Source organism: Cibotium barometz, chromosome 23, assembly GCF_041138505.1.
Source record: "Cibotium barometz isolate CiBa-2024 chromosome 23, ASM4113850v1, whole genome shotgun sequence".
NCBI lineage: Eukaryota > Viridiplantae > Streptophyta > Polypodiopsida > Cyatheales > Cibotiaceae > Cibotium > Cibotium barometz.
Genome location: NC_141068.1, coordinates 48,652,927 through 48,660,744, shown reverse-complemented (window position 1 = coordinate 48,660,744; position 7,818 = coordinate 48,652,927).

Here is a 7,818-nt window from a genome sequence, read left to right as displayed (position 1 = left end):
GTATGTATGAATGTGGATGTGGAATTTGATGTATGATGTGGATGTACGAATGTGGATGTCTATGAAGAATAATGAATGCGAATGTGTATGTGAAATGATGTGTCATCGATATGAGTGAATGGATGAGATGTGATGACATGTGAATTGGGATGTGAATATATGATATGTGATGTGAATGAATCTGAGGTGATGAGATGGAAAATGATGTGATTGGATGAGAACGAGTACACATATGAATGGAATGTGGAATAAGTAATGTGGACTGATGAGGGATAATGTGGAAAGATGAGAGTTCAATATAGAAACTGTATTTATGACCTGTTTGTAAATGACTCTTTTATGTCAAGAATGCTGGGGAAGAATTTTGACCGTCTTGTGATTAAGGTCATGGAGACCTAACTGATAAAGTTGCAACTGCTGTGAGCGACGGAGAGTCAATGGAGGACGTCTCGTGTAGCAAGGTCGGCCGAGGTCTTGACCAGCCTCCTCGGTTCGATTTAAATGGTGAGCTTCCGGTACGGTGGATGAGGGACCAAGGATGCGGCCTATGAGTGAAGCGCTAGGTGACCTGCAAAGGATCCTAGAGGGTGGTGACCATACGGTGCTCGGGCTCTCGGTCGCCGAAGATACCCACACGTGCGTCGTGGAAGATATTGGAACAAGGAGTAAGAGTTGTTTTCTGAAACCGAGTATGGATCTGGTTGATTGACCTTGCTGGTCCTCAACTGATGAGTCCATAGCTCTCTTATATGAATCTGTTGGTTGATCTTGCTGATCTCCAACGAGGATTCCATCTTGATTTTTATAAGTGATTATCTGCCGGGTACTATGAGTATAGAAAAGGCCCCTGAGTGAACAGGTGGTGAGCGTTTTGGTTGCTAATGATGCCATAGATACTCCGATGAAGGTATGATTGGAAATTAAGATTCAATCGGATACTTGGAAGTTTATGATCAGTAACACTATGATTTCATTAAATGACTGAATTAAATACATTTGAATCTAGGAAAAAGGCAAATTCATATTGGGTGTGTAAGTGGTGTGACTAGAGTTAAATTTGCTTGAAAATCTAGCCAGGGGGCCTGGGAACACTTTTCTCTAGTACCCGCGACAAAACCTAACCAAATTCCTAATACGATCCCATCACTACAGTGGTTGGGCGGTTGGCTACTAACCCATGGGACTAGATGGGGTTAGGGTGGACTGATGGATCCGTAAATCGAGACTTAATTTCTGTTTAGTTCGATAAATGAAGTAAATCCCGGACAAAAATTGTTCTATGGAAAAGAATCAACGGCTGTGCCTCTCAATGAGGAAAAAAGCGTTGGTCTCTATGATCCAAGTACAGTACAGTCTTTTCCCCTGATCTGACTATGGGACTTACGAGTTTGGTCAGATTAGCTCAGTTAGTTAAGGCTTTTGACTACGTTAGGGAAAAGTTATCCTGGTGGAATCGCCCGTGCTTTCTAGGCAAAGGAAGTTTTTCCGGGTTCGGTTTTGGAAAAACCGATAGATTAGTCTCTTGTCCGGATATCCGTGGGCGAGCCCCCGAGTGTGGGACCCTGCCCCACACAAGAAGTGCTACTTCCGCTGCTAGCACCCCTGAAATTGTTGCGCGGTGGGGATAGGGATCTCACAGTTGGTATCAGAGCTATTTGGCTAATGAGGATCAATCGAGAAGCCAAATATGTCAAAAATTTATCAAGAAGCACTAAAAGGTTGTAATTGTGTGATAAAATTCATACAATTTGATATTCAAATTGAAATTCGTAAATTGGTAATTGGGTCTTTAGATGGAAGTACCGCAATTGTATGGAATCCCTGACTTGCTTGAGGCCTAGACATGATGGTATTTACCTTATAGTTCCAAGAACCGTGACTACCTGTATATACCGAGGGTATAACTGCAGCTCTTTACTGGTAGTATATACGAGTAAATCTAAGACTTGAAATTATAAGCATTAATGCTATCCAGATGATGAATTCAAATGTAGTTGATATGATTTTTAAATTCTGGTTGTGAACTGATGAGTTGATTTGGATTCTGATTGAAAAATGATGATTCTTGAAATTTAGTTGAAATGTAATAAACTGAGCAAAACCACAATGAGGATGAATGGGACTAGTCCCTGTGAGTGATGATGTTCATAACTGGAATAACGTTAATGATGACTACAGCAAATCACTATGAGATTAGTGGATTGTGCTGGCAGATTACTACTGTTAACTTTTGATCAGTGGATCAAGTTAAGGGATAATAAATTAAAAATCTAAAAAATTGAAATCCCCATGGAGGACTGTGTAGATGGAAAAATTCAGTCTGATGGACCATTATTGTATTAAAGATATGAATGGAATATTTTGAATGAATTATTAACTGATAATGCGTTCTATATGAGTATCTTTATCCCTTGATTCTATGGAAAGCCGACCTATTTAGAGAACCCCGAAATCAGTTGAATCAAAAATCGGATTGAATCATAAATAAAGAGACTTAACAAGAATTTTCGTATTGATAGGAACATGGATCGAGGTCGTCGTGGTAGGAATGTTAACCCCCAACTCGATGAAGAAGAGCTCGACCTGGATGTTCGTAAAACTCTTCATAGTTCGCAGCCTGGACCTTTCAAGGGAGAAGGGGAAAACTTGGGCGAGGCTGTGGAGAAGTGGATCGAATCAATGGAAGAATACTTCGATGTCACTGGGTACAATGAGAAGAGAAAAATGGCTCTTGCAAGGCTAAAGATAGTAGAGTCAGCTAGAGTGGCATGGAAAAACCACTGCGAGACAAACCATCTCGACCGAAATACCCAAACCTGGACTGATCTCAAAATTCACCTAAGGACGAGGTTCTGTTCTCCCGGCGTTTTAGAAACAAAGATGAACGAATTCTTAGAGTTAACCAAGGGAAGTAGAACTATTTAAGCATCTCACCAAGCATTCGCCCTCCTCAAATACTCGCCTCTGCTAGATGAAGAACAACTGATGGCCAGGTTCATTGAAAGAAAGTAACAGGGGTGGGTTAGTCCCTCACCAAGGGAGTGGCTCATGAAGGAGTCACCACTTAGCATCTCACGGGAGAAGCTCACCATTGATTCTTGGAATAGATAACATTATCATGAATGAGCCATAATCCCATTTACATTGGTATTTATACTCCACCCAAGAGTTCACACCTACTTACTAGTTGTCCATGGCCTTGGGCCCATAATGCTTTCTTACAAACCATCCCTTCCCCAATGGTTTCGTCCTCGAAACCTCAAATGAATACCCCAAATTCGGAGAAGAATGTTCCATGTGGCTGAATTTACACCAACCCATATTGCTCTATCAATGCTTCATATCCCTCCAATGCTGAAATAGGTTGCCATGAAGCTTCTTCCTTAGGTAAACCTTTCCATTGAACAAGATACTCCACCAAGGTACGAGTGCGAAGTACCTTTTTCCTTGTACCCAAGATAGCTTCTGGAATGTATTCAATCATTCCCTCTTCATTCATTGGAGGTAACTCATCAACCATTTGATCGATCATACCCACATATCCTTTCAAGTGAGAGACATGAAACACATCATGAATCTTTGTTGTAGATGGAAGTAAGAGTTGATATGCAACCTCCCCAACTCTTCGTATCACTTGATAAGGACCATAATAGCGATGAGCTAGCTTGGTGTTGGTGCTTCCCTTCAAAGACGCATATCTTGACTTTGGTATTCTCAAAAGAACCCAATCTCCCACTTTGAATTCCAATGGTCTTCGATGAACATTGGCATATTGTCTCATTTTCTCTTGTGCAACCTTCAAATTACTTTTGCATTGTTGCAACAAAGCTTGCATCCTTTCAGCTTCCTCTTTGGCATTATGGTTAGAAGTCTCATATGTACCCACCAACATAGGCAAATTGACCTTGTAACCATATAAAGCCTCAAAGGGTGACATGCCAATGCTCACATGATATGTTGAGTTGTAAGCAAACTCAGCCAAAGGTAACCAATCATCCCATGTGCTTTGAGTATCATGACAATAGTGGCGTAGATATGTTTCCACCCATTTGTTTACTCTTTCTGTTTGACCATCGGTTTCGGGATGATAGGCGGTGCTTGGAGTAAGCTTGGTTCCCATATATTCAAACAATGTTCTCCAAAAAGTGCTCATGAATTTGACATCGCGATCACTCACAATTTGTGACGGCATACCATGCAACTTGAAAACCCCATCAACAAATTGCTTGGCAACATTTTGGGCTGAATATGTGACCTTGGAAGGAATGAAATGGGCCACTTTGGTCAATCTATCCACCACAACATACAAGCTGTCCCACCCTTTCTTTGTGCGCGGAAGGTTAGTAATGAAATCCATTGATATATGACTCCATTTGCCTTCGGGAATGGGCAATGGCTGAAGCAAACCTCCCGGTTTATGTGTAGGATCCTTGTTCAATTGACATGACCGGCACCCACTTACATAAGCATGAATGCTCTTCCACATCCCCTTCCAAAAGAAACTTTTCCTTATTGCATCAAAGGTTTTGTAGACACCCAAATGACCAGCCATAGGAGTACAATGCATCTCTTCCATGATCTTCTTGATAAATGATGAAGTAGGAACCAAGTAGACTTTTCCTTTGTAGTAGAGGAGACCATTTTTCAGCTCATAATGGGGTAACTCTTCACATACACCTTGCTGTAATTTCTGCACTATTTGTGAGGTTTCTTCATCAAACAAGTACTCTTCTTGTATCTCCATGATCCAATCTTTATGCACCTCAGAAATAGCATACAATGAGCAGGCCCACATACGAGACAAGGAATCGGCAACCACATTTTCTTTGCCCTTTGTGTATGTGATTTCAAAATCATAGTTTTGTAGTGTTGCTACCCACCTTCTTTGCTTAGGAGACAAATTGGGTTGTGTGAGGAAATACTTCAGCACCCTATGATCACTTCTCACATAAAAATGACTCCCATATAAGTAATGGTGCCATTTCTTGATAGCATGGAGTATAGCAATCATCTCTTGCTCATACACATGGAGTTCTCTTTCTTTGTCATTCAGCTTTCTACTTTCATAAGCAATGACTCCATGGTCTTGGTAAAGTACCGCACCAATCCCTCTTCCACTTGCATCCGCCCTTATTGTGAAAGGTTTGGTGAAGTCTGGACATACCAAAATAGGTGCTGATGTGAGCATCTTCTTCATATCTTCAAAGCTTTTGTTGGCAATGGCATCCCAAAAGAAGGTTTCCTTCTTCAATTTATCCGTCATTGGGGCTGCAATTTCTGCATAGTGGGCAATAAAGCGCCTATAGAATGAAGATAACCCCAAAAATCCCCTCAATTGAGTAGTGTTTGAAGGAACCGGCCAATTCCTAATACATTCCACTTTCTTTGGATCCACACAAATGCCATCCTTGCTCACAATGTGACCCAAATATTCCACCTCATGTGCCATGAAGGTACATTTTGTCTCCTTAACATACAACTTGTTTTGCCTCAAGACTTCCAAAACCTCTTTCACGTGCTTCAAATGCACTTCCTCATCTTTGCTATAGATAAGTATGTCGTCGAAAAAGACCAATACAAACTTGTAGAGGAAAGGTTGAAGCACTTTGTTCATCAATGCTTGAAAAGTTGCCGGTGCATTGCATAATCCAAACGGCATAACCATGAATTGGTAAAGACCCCTTTCTGTACGAAATGCTGTTTTGAACTCATCACCACTTTTCATCCTTATTTGATGGTATCCGGAACGCAAATCAATTTTTGAAAAGCATGTGGCACCCTTCAACTCATCCAAAAGATCATCCACCCTTGGTATTGGAAATCGATTTTTGATGGTGATCTTATTCAAATCACGGTAATCAATGCACATGCGAAAAGTACCATCCTTTTTCTTCACAAGTAGCACCGGAGAAGCAAAAGGAGATTGACTTGGTTCAACCCATCCCATGTCAATGAGTTCTTTTACTTGCTTTGCCACCTCTTCCTTCTCAACCTTTGACAAACGATAGGGAGGCTTGTTGATTGGTTTGGCATTTGGTTCCAAATCAATAGCATGATCAACACTCCTCTTTGGCGGCATTGATTTTGGCATGGTAAACACATCTTCATAATCCTTGAGTAGCTTAACCATGTCCACATTTTCGATGCAATCCTTTTTGCTATTATCTTCCTCTTTGCAAAGCTGTAGTACATAAACATAGCCCTCTTTCTTGAACTCTTTCTTCATTTGAGTAGCATTGATCATGAAGAGCTTGGACCCTTGCATTCCATTCAATGTAATAACCCTTCCATGATGCACAAAACTCATGAAACTTTTCTGTAAGTTCATGGTAAAAGAGTTCAAAGTGGACATCCAATCACATCCAAGTACTATGTCAATTGGTCCCAACTCAATCACCAAAAGATCAACTTTGCAAGAGTAGTTCTTGGACAACTCCAATTCTGTACTTTGACACTTCATATTGCAACTCATTGAATCACCATTGGCCACTTGCACCATGTGCTTGTTTGGTAAAGAAGTTGGTTGCATTTTGAGAGTGTTCAAAGACCTTTTATTGACAAAACTATGCGTGCTTCCAGTATCAATGAGTGCATATGCTGTTCTCCCATTCACCTTGATCTTCAATCTCAATGTGTTGGCACCCTTACTTCCCGCATAAGCATCATGAGAGATTGTACACAAGGTAGTATGTGCACTATTGTCTTCATCCCACACGCATAGAGGCATCCCATCATCCATTTTGTCATGAGCAAACTTTAGTTTCCCACCCGGATCAAAAGGAAACTCGGGATTTTCTTCATCAAAACCATCATCATGAGAACCTCCACCCTCATGAGGATCTCCCCATCCTAAGGCATCATTGCATTCAAGGAATTCCTCCTCCTCATGATTAGCATTGTCCTCAGTGATAATGTAGCTTATGGACATATCCTTGGATTTGCATACTTTGAAGTGATCCTTGTTCCATTTTTCTCCACATTTGAAACATAGACCTTTGAGCCTCATTTCATGCAAACGGTCCTCCTTGATAACCTTGCTTTTTGAACCCCCATTTGCTGGCTTGGACTCATTGTATGTAGCTTTGTTGGACATAAATGGTGGTTTAAATGGAAGTCTATTAGACCCTCTACCATACACGGTAGGAAACCTTGGAAGGTTAGGCCTTGCATTTGCATTTGCATGAGAACTCAAATCCGTTCTTGTAACCACTTCTCCCTTGGTGTTGCCTTTGTTAGCCCACTTTGACATATATTTTTCCTCATGAATTTCTGCAAGCATCATTGCTTTCTTCAAAGTTGCGGGCTCTTGAGCTTTGACATCACCACCAATAGGAGTCTTCAAACCCCTTATATACTTGACGACTAGATAATGCTCATCAAAATCATCCAAGTATAATAGAAGTTTTAGAAACTTTTGAGAATAGGCCTTCACCGTTGTGACTTGTTCAATCTTGTCCCATTCTACAATGTGGTTATCCCTTTGCATTCGAGAAGTAAACTCCTCTGCCATGTCATTCTTGAATGCTTCCCAAGTAGAAATAACATAACCATGTGATTGCTTCCTTCTCCACCAAGTATGAGCAAAGCCTTCCAAATGCAATGAAGCAAAGTAAACCTTTGACATTTCACTTCTCGGGCTGATCTCGAAGTAGAGGTCCATTTTGTTTGCCCATTCTTCAAAGTCTTCGATAGAGTTTGACTCTCCCTTGAACTTTGTGAATGTGATTTTGTCCTTCACGGTCTTATCCATGTCATTCTGCATTCTTGGCCCTCTTTGCCGTGTTCTAGGATCATCAAATCCTCTTCCTTCACCCAAGT